Source organism: Rhinolophus hipposideros, assembly GCF_964194185.1.
Source record: "Rhinolophus hipposideros genome assembly, chromosome: 24".
Lineage (NCBI taxonomy): Eukaryota > Metazoa > Chordata > Mammalia > Chiroptera > Rhinolophidae > Rhinolophus > Rhinolophus hipposideros.
In genome coordinates this window covers 29213273-29229063 of record NC_138070.1, presented here as the reverse complement: position 1 = coordinate 29229063, position 15791 = coordinate 29213273, and the positions used below count along the sequence as shown (strand labels likewise).

General features: G+C 39.9%; 1 protein-coding gene across 1 annotated transcript in view; it reads left to right on the top strand.

The window, feature by feature from the left end:
• The first annotated feature begins 5653 nt into the window (after positions 1-5653).
• Positions 5654-15791, top strand: part of PRDM10 (PR/SET domain 10) — a 91411-nt gene continuing 81273 nt past the window's right edge. The window contains exon 1 of the mRNA XM_081037718.1: positions 5654-5768. The gene's annotated coding sequence lies outside the window, so the exon portion shown is untranslated. The remainder of the gene's footprint in view (positions 5769-15791) is intronic.

The window sequence follows — 15791 nt, the reverse complement described above, 5'->3', positions numbered from 1 at the left end:
GATCGAAAAAAATTAGTAATTGTTATGGTTGCTGCCAAATGTTTTTTTTCCCAGCATTCCTTTTTCCTTTGTTAGTTTGCTTTCCTCTGTAATGATGAGTTTTCCCTTTTTACTCATTGACTTTGTTTTTAACCTTTGTAGATGCCTCACTCTGTTGCCAGCTCTGTGAGGCATTTTTAAAAAGTCTTTTATAAATAGCATACACAGCATTCTAGTTGTTTTTATTGGCCTATCTTATCTGCTATAATATTGGGAACACATGTCACTCTCCACCTCCCATTTGTTCTTTAGGCAATTCCTACTGAGTTTCCTAATCGTCCCCTGAAGCTCCTATTGACAAGTTACCAGCTACTTTCACCTCCATTTTTCCGGATCCATAGGTTATCTGTCTTTCTTTCTTTACCCTCAGCAACATTAGCTGCAGCTGACTACTACATCCTTTTGGAAACACTTTCTTCCCTTGGCTTTTCAGGCACCATCTTCTTCCTTCTCCTGTTTCACTCACCATTCAAAGTGTCTTTTGTTGGCTCCCCTCCTGTCTCTCATCTCGAAATTCCCAAGACCTCTAAGCTCCCAAGGGCTTAGTCCTGGACCCCCTTGTCTTCTCCATATACTCTCTCCCTTATCTAATCCTTCTGAGATGACTTTATCTAATTAGATTCCATGTAATCCTATGTATTTAAATACAATTTATTGTCGATAAATCCTAAAATTGTACTGTAGCCCTGATTTCTCCTTGAATTCCAACTGCCCTGTACAGTATGTCCAGTTGGATTTCTAAAAGGTATTTTGTCATGCAGGGTGCCATGCGGGGTCTCTGGTCCCGCTCTCCACATAAGAATGCAGGATATGGTGAGGCCAAAAAGGAACATCCACGGAGCCATAAACAGGGGAATCATATCACTACAGTCTCGCTGGCAGCTGGGTTGGAGACACAGGAAGCAGGAGCCATACTATCCGCAACCTGCCATCCACTTCTCTCTGACAACAAACCTCACTTGCTAGCTGCAACCCACCGTGCTAACTGCAATCCACTCTTGCTAACTCAGCCACCATCTTCTTGCTAGTCCTCATTTCCTGCCACGGCAGTTATATTAGTGGCCAATGGCTCACTGGTTACAGCTGACGGCCAACTAGCCACAGCTGATGGCCATCCAATCACAGTTGATGGCCATTTACTACCTGAGCCAGCACCTTTCCACGTGAGGGCAAGAGCCTGGAAAATGCACTCCTGACTCTGTCCCCATATATTTCATCTTAGTTTTGTTTGTTTTCTTCTAAAAGATATTTCAAACTTGACTATAATAGAACTCTTAATTATCTAACCATTTCTCTCCCAGTCATCCCCATCAACATTTACTTAGTCATTCAAGTCTCGACTTTATGAAGATGTCATTCTTGATAATTCTCTTCTCATTACTTATCTATTTGCAAGTTCTGTGGCTTTACCTCCAAAATATATCTGGTATCCATACACTTCTCCCCATTTACACTACTCCTATTTTAGTCAAGAAAACCATCATTTCTTGCTTAGAGCATATTGAACAGACCCCTAACTATCCTTGTCTCTTGTTTCTTGCCCCTCCCCAACATAGAGTAGCCAGAGTTATCTTTAAAAAAGTTATATCATACCCCTGCTTAAAACCTCCAACTACTTTAAATTGCACTTAAAATACAATAACAATTCCAATACTATAGACTTCAAAGATTTATGTGGTCTGGCCCTTGCCTATTTTACCAAGTTTTCTTGTATCACCTGTCTTGTGGTTCAGCACCTTTAGCCTTCTTTCTATTTTTTGGTGTGTTAGAGTGAAAGATCCATAAAAGAGGGATTTTTATGTGTTGTGTTTTTCCTTTAGTCTATATCGTTAATCGATGAATCCCAAAGCACCTAGGTCAGTGTCTGGCATATCATAACCATTCAATGGAAGAATGAATGAATATGTACATTCTATGCTCCCCGCCCCCATGCCTTACATTTGCCTTTCTCTCAGACTGGAATGGTCTTCAAGATCTTAGCATGGCTGGCTTTTTTTTCATCATTCAAGTCTCAGCTCAAATGTTGCTATCTTAGAAAGGACTTCTTTGACACCCTATTTAAATTGCCAGCATTCCCCACTCCTTTGCATTTTCCAGCTTTATTTTCTTTATAGCACTTATCATCACTGGAATTATTTACTAATTTTCTTCTGTTGCCTCCACTAGAATGTAACCTCCATTAAAGCAGGGACTTTTTTTTGTTGTTGTTTCCCATTCTATCTTCATTGTTTAGAACAGTGCCTGGACACAGCACATATTCAATAAATACTTGTACACTGAAAAAAGTGAATTTTACTGGGTATACATTTATATGAAATGCAGATTCATGAGTCTCTCCAGACTTTTTGAATAAAAACATCTCTGGGATCATGTCTACCTGTAATTTTGTGCACTCTGAAGTTTTAGACCATTTTTTCCAAATCCATGAGGGTAACTTGGGCTCTCCAGTCCAAAATGCCCCATTTCTCATGGCAAGTTCCCCTTCTGGGTTCCTTGGTATCATTTCTGGTCAGCAGACCTCAGTTGGGACCATGTCAATCTGTCAGAAAGGATGCAATATTGTTAGATCTTAAAATGGGAGAAGTTATCTCAAGAGGCCAAGGGATAGAAGAATGAACCTGTCCAACCTCTGGCATTGTTTGTCTACTCACAGCATTAAAAGGGAATATTCGAGTGACTTTCTTAACCAATATAATCTTTCCTAAGTCATCTGACTTCCGTGTATTCATATACCCAGTGAAAAGTTAACGTCTCTCACTGTCACTCTTAAATGTTAAGGTCTGCCTCATCAGGCCCCAATTAACGCTTTCTTTTTAATTAAATTCAACAAGTGTTTACTGATAGCCTTTATTCTAAGTCTAGTGCAGCCTGCACAGAAGTCTGTGTAGGAACAAGACATAGTCTAATTATTTACCTACAAGGGAGCTCCCATAAGACTATCATTTGATTTCTCAACAGAAACTTTGTAGGCCAGAAGGGACTGGCAAGAAATATTCAAAGTGATGAAAAGCAAGGGCCTACAACAAAGATTAGCTAACAAAGCTATAATTTGGAAGTGAAGAATAGATAAAGAGCTTCCCAGACAAGAAAAAATTAAAGGGGTACATCAATACCAAACCAGACTTACAAGGAATTTTAGAGGGACTTCTGTGAGATGAAAAAGATCAAAGATATGAATAATAAAAATGGCAATAACTACATATCTATCAACAATTACTTTAAATGTAAATGCATTAAATGCTCCAATCAAAAGGTAGGGTGGTTGAATAGATAAGAAAACAAGACACTTATATATACTGCCTGTAAGAGACTCACTTCCGACTGAAACATACATACAGATTGAAAATAAAGGGGTGGGAAAGATACTTCATAAAAATGGACACAAACCAAAAAAGCTGGGGCAGCAAAACTTATATCAGACAAAATAGACTTTAAAACAGAGGATATAACGAGATGAAGAAGATCCCAGTAATCCCACTTCTGGGTATTTATCCAAAGAAACCCAAAAGTATACTTCAAGGGGGCATGTGCATCCATATATGTTCGTTGCAGCATTATTTATTTATTTATTTATTGGGGAAGGGGAACAGAACTTTATCGGGGAACAGTGTGTACTTCCAATATTTTTTTTCCAAGTCAAGTTGTTGTTCTTTCAATCTTAGTTGTGGAGGGCACAGCTCAGCTCCAGGTCCAGTTGCAGTTGTTAGTTGCGGGAGTTGAACCAGCAACCTTGTGGTTGAGAGGACGCACTCCAACCAACTTAGCCATCCGGGAGCTCAGCGGCAGCTCAGCTCAAGGTGCTGTGCTCAATCTTAGTTGCAGCATTATTTACAATGGCCAATATGTAGAGGTGCCTGGGTGTCTGTTGATAGATGAATGGATAAAGAAGAGGTGATACATGTATATAATGGAATATTGCTTGGCCATGGAAGGGAATGGGTTCTTGTCATTTGCAGCAGCGTTGATAGACCTGGAGGGTGTTGTGCTGAGTGAAGTGTGTCAGACAGAGAAAGACAGATGCAATGTGATTTCGATTATATGTGGAATCTAAAGAACAAAATAAACAAACAAAGTAGAAGCAAACTCATAGACATAGAGAACATTTTGATGGTTACCAGACTGGAGGGGGTTGGTAGTGGGTGAAAAAGAGGAAGGGGTTAAGAAGTACAAATTGCTTGTTACACAGTAGTCATGGGGATGTAGGGTAGAAAATAAGGAACATAGTCAATAATATTGTATTATCTATGTACGGTGTCAGATGGGTACTAGATATATCTGGATGATCACTTTGTTAAGTTATAAAAGTATCAAATCATTATAAATGTTAATTTGAAACTAATATGTCAACTGTATTTGAAAAATAAATATTTTTAAAAAGACATGGTCTAGTCATCAAGTTGCTTAGAAGCTAGTAAACTGTCCTGAAGTTTTAAAAACATAATGTTCTCCCATTTTTTTCAACTCTGTTTCCAGTTTTTTAAATAAAACAGTAAAGGGTATGTAGTTGAATGAACTTTATGCTCCCCTCCTCCCCTGTGGGTTTTCCATTCTCCCCTTTTGCTTAGTTGTACTCTCTTTTCCTTGGTTAGCCAATAGTTCAGTAATTTTATGTTTTATCATCAATACTTTCTCATTTAATCTTCAAAATGATGTAGCCAGGTAGATTTCATAGATGGGAAAACTGCTCAGTGAAGGCCCAAAGGTTCAAGGTCTCTTTGATATACAGCTACCATTCTTATTAAGGGTGATTAGAGCTCAAGGGTGTCTTGCTCCAAAGCTTGACTTTATTTTCATGCACCGGGCTGCCCTTTGGGAATAATTTTAAGGGATGGCAGGATGTGGAAGTCTCAGGTTAAGAAAGGAGTTAAATCACTGATTGACCAGTGTTGAATAACACTTCATGTTCCGGAATCATTTCCTTTTTCAGAATGGTAAGGGCAAAGGAGGCGCAGTGAGGTGTTCCAGGGTTTGGCAGGGACTGAACACAGAGCCGGCGGGTCCGAGGTGGAGGGAAGCGCCGTCATTCCTAGGAACGACCGGCCCCCACGGCACATTCCGACCATACTAGAGGCCGGGAAGTGGGTTTCCGCGCAGACCACCGGTTCAGTTGCGCGCCGGGCAGGAAGGCCGCTTCAGGACACTGGCCTCTTGGGTGTGTGGGGGGCTGCCTCCGAACTCCAACCAGCAGTCCAAACTCTCCACCTGGGGTCCAGAGGCCGGACATTTCCCCGCCCCGGCGCCCGCAGGTCCCTCAGAGCTCAGTCGACCCTGAATCATAAGAGTCGGCTTTTCTGATTGGCTTAGAGTACAAACGCAGGCGAGCGCTGCCTGAGACTCGCTCTTTGATTGGGTTTTAAAGGAACAGCAGAGCACGAAATAAAGAGGTCTTCAGTCATTGGGCCATCGTGCGAATCTCCTTTTGGCTTTTCTGCCGCCTGAATTAGCGTCTCAGGATCTTCGTCATGAGTCTTAAATCTGGGCCTGTCAGTTTGCCCCAGCATTACTTGTCTCTAGGCAGGGCATGGAGTTTACAGAGTTCAACCAATCACATAACGCCGAGATCAGGTTGCCAGGCAGATTATGCTAAGGAAGCCCCGCCTTTTATACTGCTCCCACTCTGCGGCGGGAAGAACCACCTGGAGGTGGCGGGGGGGGTTTGATTTCCATCACCCCTAGGGAGAGAGGATCGGGGACCCGCTGATCTTCCAGCTCCCCTCACCCAACGTCGTGTAAGTACCTAAAGGATTTAGGGAACCGGATAAGCCAGCGTCCAGAGTACCCCACCGGCTGGGAGGGTGTTTCGTCTTTGCTTAGTCCCACCCAAAATGGCGCCAAGCTCTTTCCGCGTCTCAGAGCCCGGCCGGGGCCAACCGACCGCGGACCCGGGTGGGGGGGGAATTGATGGTGGTGGTGGGGGGGAGAAATCCCGGCGGCACCGCCCGATGGTACAGTCCAGCCGGGGCTGGGACGCGGCACCTCACTCGGGGTGGGGGGTCAAACCATCTGCACCTTCTAAGGGGAAAGGGGCAAAACCCCCTAGAGGAGTCCCTCCGGGCACTGCGTTTCGCCATGGCTTCGGCGCCGCTTCGCCCCTGCCCTCGCCGCGCGCAGCCTCCCCCCTGCGACCCCCGAGTGGCTCGCACGCTCCGCCGGCCGCGCGCACCTCTCCTCCCCTGCCTGCGTTGGTTGGGCCGGGACGGCAGTTGGGCGCCCGGCGCGCTCCTGCGGCGGCGGTTGGACGGGCGCTGGGGGTGCGGCGGGCCGTGTTCCCTAGCCCGGGCCGGGGGCGGCGCGGCGCGGGCCGCGGGGCTGTGCGGGCAGCTGGCCCGCGCCCCGGAGGGTCCTTCGGAAGGGGCTCCTGCTTTGTCTCGGGAGGCCTCGCCGCCATCTGCTATCGATTGCGGGTTCCCCGTCCCCTGTTTACGAGTGGGCGTCACCGGGACCCGGGGAGGCCCCGCTTGGAGGGACTTGGGGATGGCACGTTGGGGTCGGTTTTGGCACACGGGGGCCCGGGTGCGCTGGGCGCGGGCCGAGGGCCACCTTGGCTCGGCGCTAGTGCGAAGGCGGGCATCAGGCCTCTGGGGAGCGGGTGGACGGCGCGGTGGTTTCCAGCCGGTCAGCACCTTTCATGAAGTGTCTGTCGGTCTGTGGCCTGGTGTCAGGTCCCCCGTCTCACGGAAAGTCGACGTGGCGCTGCGGGCGGTTTGCGGGCGGGCGTGTTTCGCCCGGCTTGGCGGATTTGTTGGATTTCGGTCAACTTCCAGTCGATAATTTGTGTGTGCCTGAGCACACGTGGTGGGGGTGCTGTCATCGAGGACCGTGTGTGATGAGTCCCACCCAGGCCACCCCGGGGTCTGACTCGCCCTCGTCTGTGCAAGTCTGGCCGGGCTCATCATCACTCCCCAAAGCTCTTCAGTACTTAACTTGTATTAAAAATAAAATCACTCGGCACTGTTTCGTGGCCTCTCTTTCTGACCGGTTCCTTGGTGATCGCTTAGCTTTTTGCTGTGAGCCCTTTGGCCGGAGGAAGGTGTACTGTGTTGTCGGTGCTCTGCCCACTCCATCCCCGGCATCGCAGTAGTTCCCACGTATGTCCCTTCTTAGATGTTGCTCCAGAATTGAGAAAACGAAAGGGGTCGCTTAGGCAAAGCCGAGTTGAAAGCAGTGTTGATTCAATCTGAGATATTTGGAAAGTAGCTTCTAGCTTTACTCTTTTTAATAAATTGAAGTGAAACACATAAAACCGAACCATTTTAAGGGAAACAATTTAGTAGCAGATTTACATTGAAAAATTTTGGACCGAGACGTGTCCTCCACCTTCTGAGTCCTATTTATTCCCTGAGCATCCACTCTTGGCTCTGCCCTGTTAGTTTTGTCAGGGTGCTCAACCGCTCTCTCTCAGCCATTTTTAGTTTAATGTGTTGCAGCATCCTCCACCAGATAGTAATGTATGCGTCGCATACATATTGTACATGTGAATGTAATTCAGTGCGTATTATAAATCAGGCAAAATTCATGTCTTCAAGGGCCCTGACTGCTTTTTACTTAGAGATTATGCTGGTATAAGGGATAGCATAATCCAATGTAATCCTGAATTGATTGACACTACTTCAATTTCCACTTGTCTAAATTTATTTTTTTCTTTCACTTTTAAAAATAATGCAAGGTCGTTGTAGAAAACAGAAAATGTAGAAACCATGTAAAAAAAAAATTACCTAAAGTACGATTTCCAGAGATAACCTCCGCTGATATTTTGGTGTGCTTCAAATCTTTTTCATGTGTGTGTATAAAACATTTTTACAAACTTGTCATCATGATACTTTTTTTTTTTTTTTAATGTCGATAGGTGCCTAATGACTTCATTGATAATTTGCCACTTTCAGTGGTTTTCCCCATTACTTGAAGGGGGGCATCGTGAGATCCTCTGAATTAAAAGAATTACAACATTTTATTTTACCTTTTAAACACATAATCTAATGGGATAGGTTTCTGAGTAACAAGCAGATTTAATCAAAGTGTTGAGAAATATTGACCTATAATGTTGATTTCCTTAATTTCACATTTTAAGCACTGGTAATCATATGGTAACTATATAGTTTCATTTGGCAAAAATAGTAAACTATTAAACATCCTGTCACTGCAATGTTTGAATTGTTTAGTCAGAGTTTGTTTTAAAGTTGAAGGCTGATGTCCTGTGACCTATTACCACTAAAATACGGTCTTCCCCCACCCCACCTCCTTTCCAAAGAGTATAGACACACCCTGTCTAGCAATTTGTTTTTTCAGAAGCAGTATTTATTGACTACTGTTTAAATTTATCATAGGTATTTTAATAGATTAGCAAGTGAGAATTTGGTCTGGTGTCTAGAAAGAGCCAGTGAGTGAAGAAAAAGCAAATATTTGCTAAACAAAGTCTGCAGAAAGTTTCTGCCTGCCAGCTAAGTATGGTATTGCAAGCGGCAGGAAGGTTGAGAGGGGAGGTTTTTCTGACTTTATTATTTTGGTCATTCTCTGCTGAAGCCTTCCTTTCCCTCTTCTGGCATTATACTGTTGACGAGATTTAGTTGAATCACTGCTAAAGTGTATCTGGCCTCTGTCCTTTTACTATCAATGTTATAACCCTAGTTTGAGACTTACGTGGAACATTCTGAACTGGTGCCTTTTCAGTTTATCTCCTACAGCTCCTTTTGTGAGGTTGATACTGTACTGAAACATTATTTCCGTTCCCTTTTCAAAATCCTTCAGTGGCTTTCCATTGCCCATACTTGTGTAGATTTTAAATTTGTTCAAGTTGTGGAAAGCACCTAGAAGTAGGTCTTTTGGGATAAATTTTAAATACTTTAGAAATTGGGCAGAGGTAATGGAGAGAGAGGAAGGGGTTTATGGATATTCCCAAATCACAATGATCACTGATTAAAATGTGGAAACAATCATTATGAATTCAATACCATGCAATATTTTAAGAACACCAAACATACAGATTGCTAAAAGATTACTATCTTTGAAGGTAATCTGTTGTTGTTATTCATTTCTTAGTTGAACTCTCATTTCAACATTAGAATATTGGAACTACATACTTCCTTTCTTTACCCAAGTCTGTCACTTTCCAGGTCCTGCTCTGATTGTAACCCACAGCTTCTTTCCTGCTGTGATCTTTGAAGGGCTGTTCCTTAGTTCTGTGCTGTCCAGTGTGGTCTATGGAGCACTTGAAATATGCTACTGTGTAAATGTGAAGTACACACCAGATTTCGAGATTTAGTATGAAAAAAAAAAGCCAGAGTACTTCAATTTCTAAAATATTGATTAGATATTGAAATAATATGTTGTATATACTAGTTTAAATAAAATACATTGCAGTTAATTTTTTCTGTTTTTACTTATTGAAAGTGTGGCCACAAGAAGATTTATAATTATGTATGTGGCTTGCATGACTTCTATTGAACAGTGCAGGCTTAGACTTAGTCCCGTAGGGATGGGTCTTCCCAAGTATGTAGCACTAAGTCCTCATACAGTGTATTTATCTTTTTGTTTCTTTAGTTCAACTGATAGATAGATGTCTGACTTTTTTTAGTGCTTATGTTAACTCCTCCAGAAACATTACTCTTTTGAAGAACACCTTAATCTTAACAACTTCCAGAGAATTGAGTTAACTGTTACTGAATGAATATATTCAATTAATCATTTGAACTTAAAATAGTAAAATGACATCTGTTGAGCACATAATCCATTTGAAAAAAAGTTGAGCTAAGCACAAGCAGCTGAATTTTCCCAAACTTGTCTGCAACTTATTGATTTTTATAGCGTACCATTTTTCAAAGATTTAAAGATTTCTGGGAGAAACTTGAGAAAATCAAGCTCACATTTTTTTCTCTTGTGTGATTTAGGAAAAGGCCACAATTGTTTGATTTTAAGTGTGGAACACTTGGACCAGCTTGTGGGACAACTGTCCTTTTAAACACAATTAAAGAATCATAGCCTACAGAAAAAAATCAGATTCTTTTATACCAATATTTGAAAACATTGTCAATTTTGCTATAACTGACCTTTGTAGATGTATTTCCTTTTACTACCCTGTGTGGAGGTTTGATATTGTATAGCATTTAACAATGTGGGGTCTGGGGGTAAAGGAACCTAGATTCACTCAGTTGATTAGCTATGATCTTGGATCCATTACTTCCGTAAGCCTTAGTTTCTTTTTTGTGTTCACCACCCAGAGTCAGTTCTCCTTCCATTACTATACATTTGACCCCCTTTACCCTCTTTTACTATCCCCCTCCCTCCAAGCCTTAGTTTCTTTATCAAATCGTTTAACTAGTTTCTTAATTATGAGGATAATAATAGTACCAATCTCATAGACTATGTAGGAGAATGCTTATCACTTACCATAATAGTATAAATGCCTCAATAACAAAGCATATAGCAATTGTGTCTCAGTAACTGTTTACTGATTTTGAATCCTCTGCTTTAGCCAAACTGGTCTTTCCATTTTCCCTACAATATTCTGGGGTGTTCCTTCATGTTTTCACTCCTTCATTTCTCAAATGGAATGTTCCTCTCTGCCCACCAAAATCCTATCTACCCTTCTAGAGCAGTGATTGGTAAACTTTTTTGGTAAAGAACCAGGGAGTATTTATCCGAAGAAATCCAAAACACTAATTTGAAAAGATTTATGCACGCTTATGATCATTGCAGCATTATTTACAATTGCCAAGATATGGAGGCAACCCAAGTGGCTGACAATAGACGATGTGAGAAAGAAGATGTGGTACACATACACAATGAAATGTTATTCGGCTATAAAAAAGAATGAAATCTTACCGTTTGTGACAACATGGATGGACCTTGAGGGTGTTATGCTAAGTGAAATAAGTCAGACTGAGAAAGACAAATACCATATGATCTCACTTATATGTGGAACCTAAGAACAAAATAAGCAAATAAAACAGAAACAGACTCATAGATATAGAGAACAAACTGGTGGTTGCCAGAGGGGAGGGGCATTGGAGAGCTGGGAAAGAAAGGTGAATGGATTAAGAAATACAAATTGGTAGTTACAAAATTGTCATGGGGATGTAAAATACAGCATGGAGTGAAATAGTGTTGCAATAACTATGTATAATGCCAGGTGGGTACTAGACTAATGGGGGGTAAATTACTGCATAAATTATATAAATGTCTAACCACTATGCTGTACACCTGAAACTAATATAAAATAATATTGAATGTCAACTGTAACTTAACAACAACAACAAAAGAACTAGGGAGTAAATATTTGTGGCTTGGCTGGTGATATGGCTCTTATCACACCTACTCTCCTCCACCCACATATTAGGTTGGTGCAAAAGTAATTGTGGTTTTTGCAGTTATTTTTAACCTTTTAAATCGCAATTAATTTGCACCAGCCTAATAGTATGAAAGCATGGCTGTGTTCTAATTAAATTTTATTTATGGACCCTGAAACGTGAAGTACTATAACTTTCATGTGTCACAAAATATTTTTAGTCTTTTCAAGTATTGTATTTCCTTTGTTGTTTTTTTCTTTTTAACCATTTTAAAATGTAAAAACCATTTTTAGGTCACAGACCATATAAAAGCAGGTGTTGGGCTGCTCATGGGCTGTAGTTTGCCAACCCCTGAACTAGAGCTAGTTGAAAGCACGTACTCCTTGCTGAGGCCCTGTTGACCACATATTTGAAAATGATCCCTTTTGTCTGTGAATATCCTACAAGAATAGTAACATTTATTGAGTGCTTAATTTGTATTGTGTGGCAATCATTTGTGTTTATTTCTTGCTTCCTGTTGAAGCTATGGATATTTTTTAGCCTCCTCATACAGAATGCAGTACAAGAATGCCTTTTACTTATTGGATTCTAAAATGTTTGGAGGACTAATGGAGTGAATACAATTAACTTAAGATATTCAAAGTGATTTCTGAAGTTTTCCATCTTCAAAATTCTTATTTTTGTAGGCAAATCCTACCATTTGCCCAGCACTACTCGAAGATTTGGAGGCCAATCTAAGGTGGTTATTTTCAGTCTTGCTGCAAATCATGATTACAGGGAACCTTATAATGTCCTTCTGCTAGTGGGACAACTGTAATTCCTTTGACTATTGCTTTGTGTTTGACTAACTTTTTAGTGTCTTTTCTAAGGCACCTGTTTATGTTTAATCTATAATGTGTGACATTGACAGGACAGTGTGGTTGGTAACTACTTTACAAAGGGGAAAAAGGAGATAGAAGTTTAGTGAGTCATGTGAGAGTGGTGGGAACCAAGACTAAGGAGCAAGGTGTCTGGATTTCTCAATCTCAGGCAATGGTGTGTATGTTAATGAGATTTCAGTCTCCTACTCATCATTTATTCATCTTCTTTTTCTCTTGAAGTTGACGAATTCAAATTACTTAGGGTTTTACTTACTTCATAATTTGATAACTATGAGGACCAATGATCAATAGATGTTTAGGGTACTTGTTTATGTGACTGCAAGTTTTCTTAAGTACATTAAACCTGTTGGAGTGACATGTGACGTAAACTACAAAACAGTAACTCTGGAATGAAAACTAAATTATGTAGCAGTAATTGTGCTTGATGAGCTTTGTTTCATTTCCAAACTTTAAGAAAGTTTATATTCTTTTATATATGTGTGTGTGTGTGTGTGTGTGTATATATATATACATGTATATATATATATATATATATACACACTTATCCCAAACTCGAGGTGTCTCATCAAAAATATCTTTTATGCATTGTTTAAAAAATTATATCTTTTTTTTTCAGATTCATGGTTTTCAACAGTTATAAGCTGTAGGAGACGTATTTTAGTCTAACAAAATATGTATAAGACCTTTACAGAAAAAATTCTAAAGCTTCACTGAGTGACTTTAAACAAAACCCAAACAAATAGAGAGACACTGGTTCAAGGATTGGAAGATTGATTATTGTAAGGTGTCTTATACTGACATAGATTTAATGTAATTCCAGCACATTCAAATAACCTAGACAAACTGATATGAAAATTTTTGTCAAGGCCCAATAAAAGGCAAGACACTCTTGGAAAAGAGAAAGAAATTGGGAAAACTTCTCTAATAGAGATCAAGAAGAGCTATAATAATTAAGACTGTGTAATATTGGCACCGAGATAGACTAATAGATCAATAGAGCACCATAAGGAGTCCAGAAACAGTTTCACACATATTCATGATTTATGACCCAGGAAGCATGGTACATGAAAGGCAAAATAATAAAGCTTTTAGAAGTTAATATAGAAGATATTCATGACTTCAGTATAGAGAACGGTTTCTTAAATAAGATGTTACCTGCACTAATAGAATAATGGGCAAGAGTCTTCAACAAGCACTTCAGAAAAGGAGAAATCTAAATGTCTAATAAACACATAAAAAAGTGTTCAATCTTGTTAATAATCAAGGAAATGCAAATTATAACCACAGTACCATGTTACTCTACACCTAAGTAAAGTTGGTTATACCAAATCCTGAAGCTGTTGAGCAGTAGGAACATTCATACCTGGCTTGTAGGAATATAAATTGGTCTGACTGCTTTGGAAAACAGTTTGGCGTTACCTAGAAAGTGAAAAACATGCAGGCTCTAAAGCCCAGCAATTCCACTGTTAGAGAAATGCATAGACATGAGAGAACCAGAAAAAATATTCGGAGTAATCAGTTTTCCTGATATGAATTGATTCAGTTAATATTTCAGGGCTGCTGTGTTCTGTTCTGTACACACAGATAGCTTTCTTTTTTTTTCACATGATGAATAATTGTTATTTATATTTTCTCTTTCTGCTGAATAATCTTCCAATCTGTTCTTAAGTTCCTAAAGAACTGAATATTTAATAAATCTTACTGTGTTTTTAAAAATTATTTGAATATTTATAATGGCACCCCTCACTATAGCTTTGGAGTTACCTCAGCTCTCTGGCTGTTGACTAATTTGCTTAGTTAAATCTGTTTGTGGGTTTGGTGAATTATAACCTTCTCTGGTTCCTTTAAGATCAAGCCTAGCCTTGTGATTGCAGTATCTGGTGGGAAATCAAGGGGGTAGCAGCTGGTCCAAGCCATACTTGGATTCTGGTAGCTTTGCCTAGGAGGAAAGCTGTGCATCAGAGAAGGAAAAAGATCCCTGTACTAGAAGGGAGTTGGGTTCAAATAACAGTTATCAGTGTTATGACCTTGGACAAATAACAGTTTTTGGTTGTGAGAATTAAGTGAGATTGAGTATTTAAATACTCAAGGCGTCTTAGTATTTAAATATTTAAATCTTAGATATTTAAAGACATACTGAGAATTTAAATACTCAGGACAATTCACAATGCCTGGCATGTGATCGGTGCTCAGTAAATGGTAACAGCTATAATTATCACTAACTATTCTACTAGTTGTTTTTTAAGTAACATCGAATTTCCACAGTATGCTTTTTCAATCAGATAAACTATGATTATGCTGATTTTCAAAATAAAGAGCATCTGTTAGGGGAGTCTAATTTTGTGGTCTCATTTAATTCCTTCACTGGATTTGCAAATGTGCCCAACGTGTTGTGGACTACATCTGAATGAAATGGTCCGGCAAGTGTTTGCAAAGATGTGGCTGAAATTTCTAAACAGGAACATGATGCCACTATTTCGTCTGTACTTATGGAAGTAAATGCTAATCACATAATTTTAAAATTCTATCAATATTAAGTTGAAATATACATATTTTCTAGTGAAATATATCTGTTGAGAACCCTTGTCTACAGTTAAGAGATACTTATTCCCAAATCAATTGTTTAATAATAAAAATGCGTTAAAAAGTCTTTTAATTGGAAAGTAGACTTTTCTGGACAAGATACCCTCATGATCAAATACTTAACCTGTGGTGATCATACTTTAGTTATCAACATTTGTGATACATTCTCTACCATTGTACTATACTGTAACAAACAACCCACTCTATCTTAACACTGAGCCTGTGAATTAGGTAAGATAGTTGCTATTATTCCAGGTTAAGATAAAGAACTTTTACTTGCCTTCATATCCAATATTTTCCTACTACGCTGTACTGAGAAAATACTTTAAGAAATTCCTGGCTTGTAGAAGAAGACAACTCTGTATACTAGACCAGTAGACGCGGGCAGACTATAGTAGTTTTATTAAGATGTAGGAGGTAGAATTTAGATTACAAGTCTTAATTATATGCCAGTAAGATAGATTTTTTTAATGAAGGCAGTAATAACTGCCTCACTTGTTAATCAAATGCTTGTTTTTGACCATTCTGTGTTTCATATATAACTTTGCAAACAAAGAAGTAAGGTTGAGGAATGAAAATTTGAAAATGAACAAAAGATGAGGCCCACATTAACCTGTTCACAGGGGGAGTGAACTGGATATAAAGGGAATTACTTCAAACCAATATCAATTTGCTGCTTAGTCCTGGGTCAGTGCTATGGTTCAGTCTATTTGAACAAAAGGCTGTATGTTCCAGGAGTTTGAGGTAAACACATTGTTACACGGGTTTTCTCTTGTATTTTATACATAGTGTTAAATTAGGAAAATTGTGCTCTAGAATAATTTTCTCTAAGCAATTTTAAGATTCTTTTTTTCCAGTTAAAACATTTTAAAGCACTTGAATTTATTGAGGAAGTAGTTTACACTTAAGATTACGCCCCTTTACATTATCCCGTATTTTATGCTAACAAGTTGGATTTGTGATTGTCAAATCATAGTTACCACCCAGAACCATCTGTAAGAAAGGC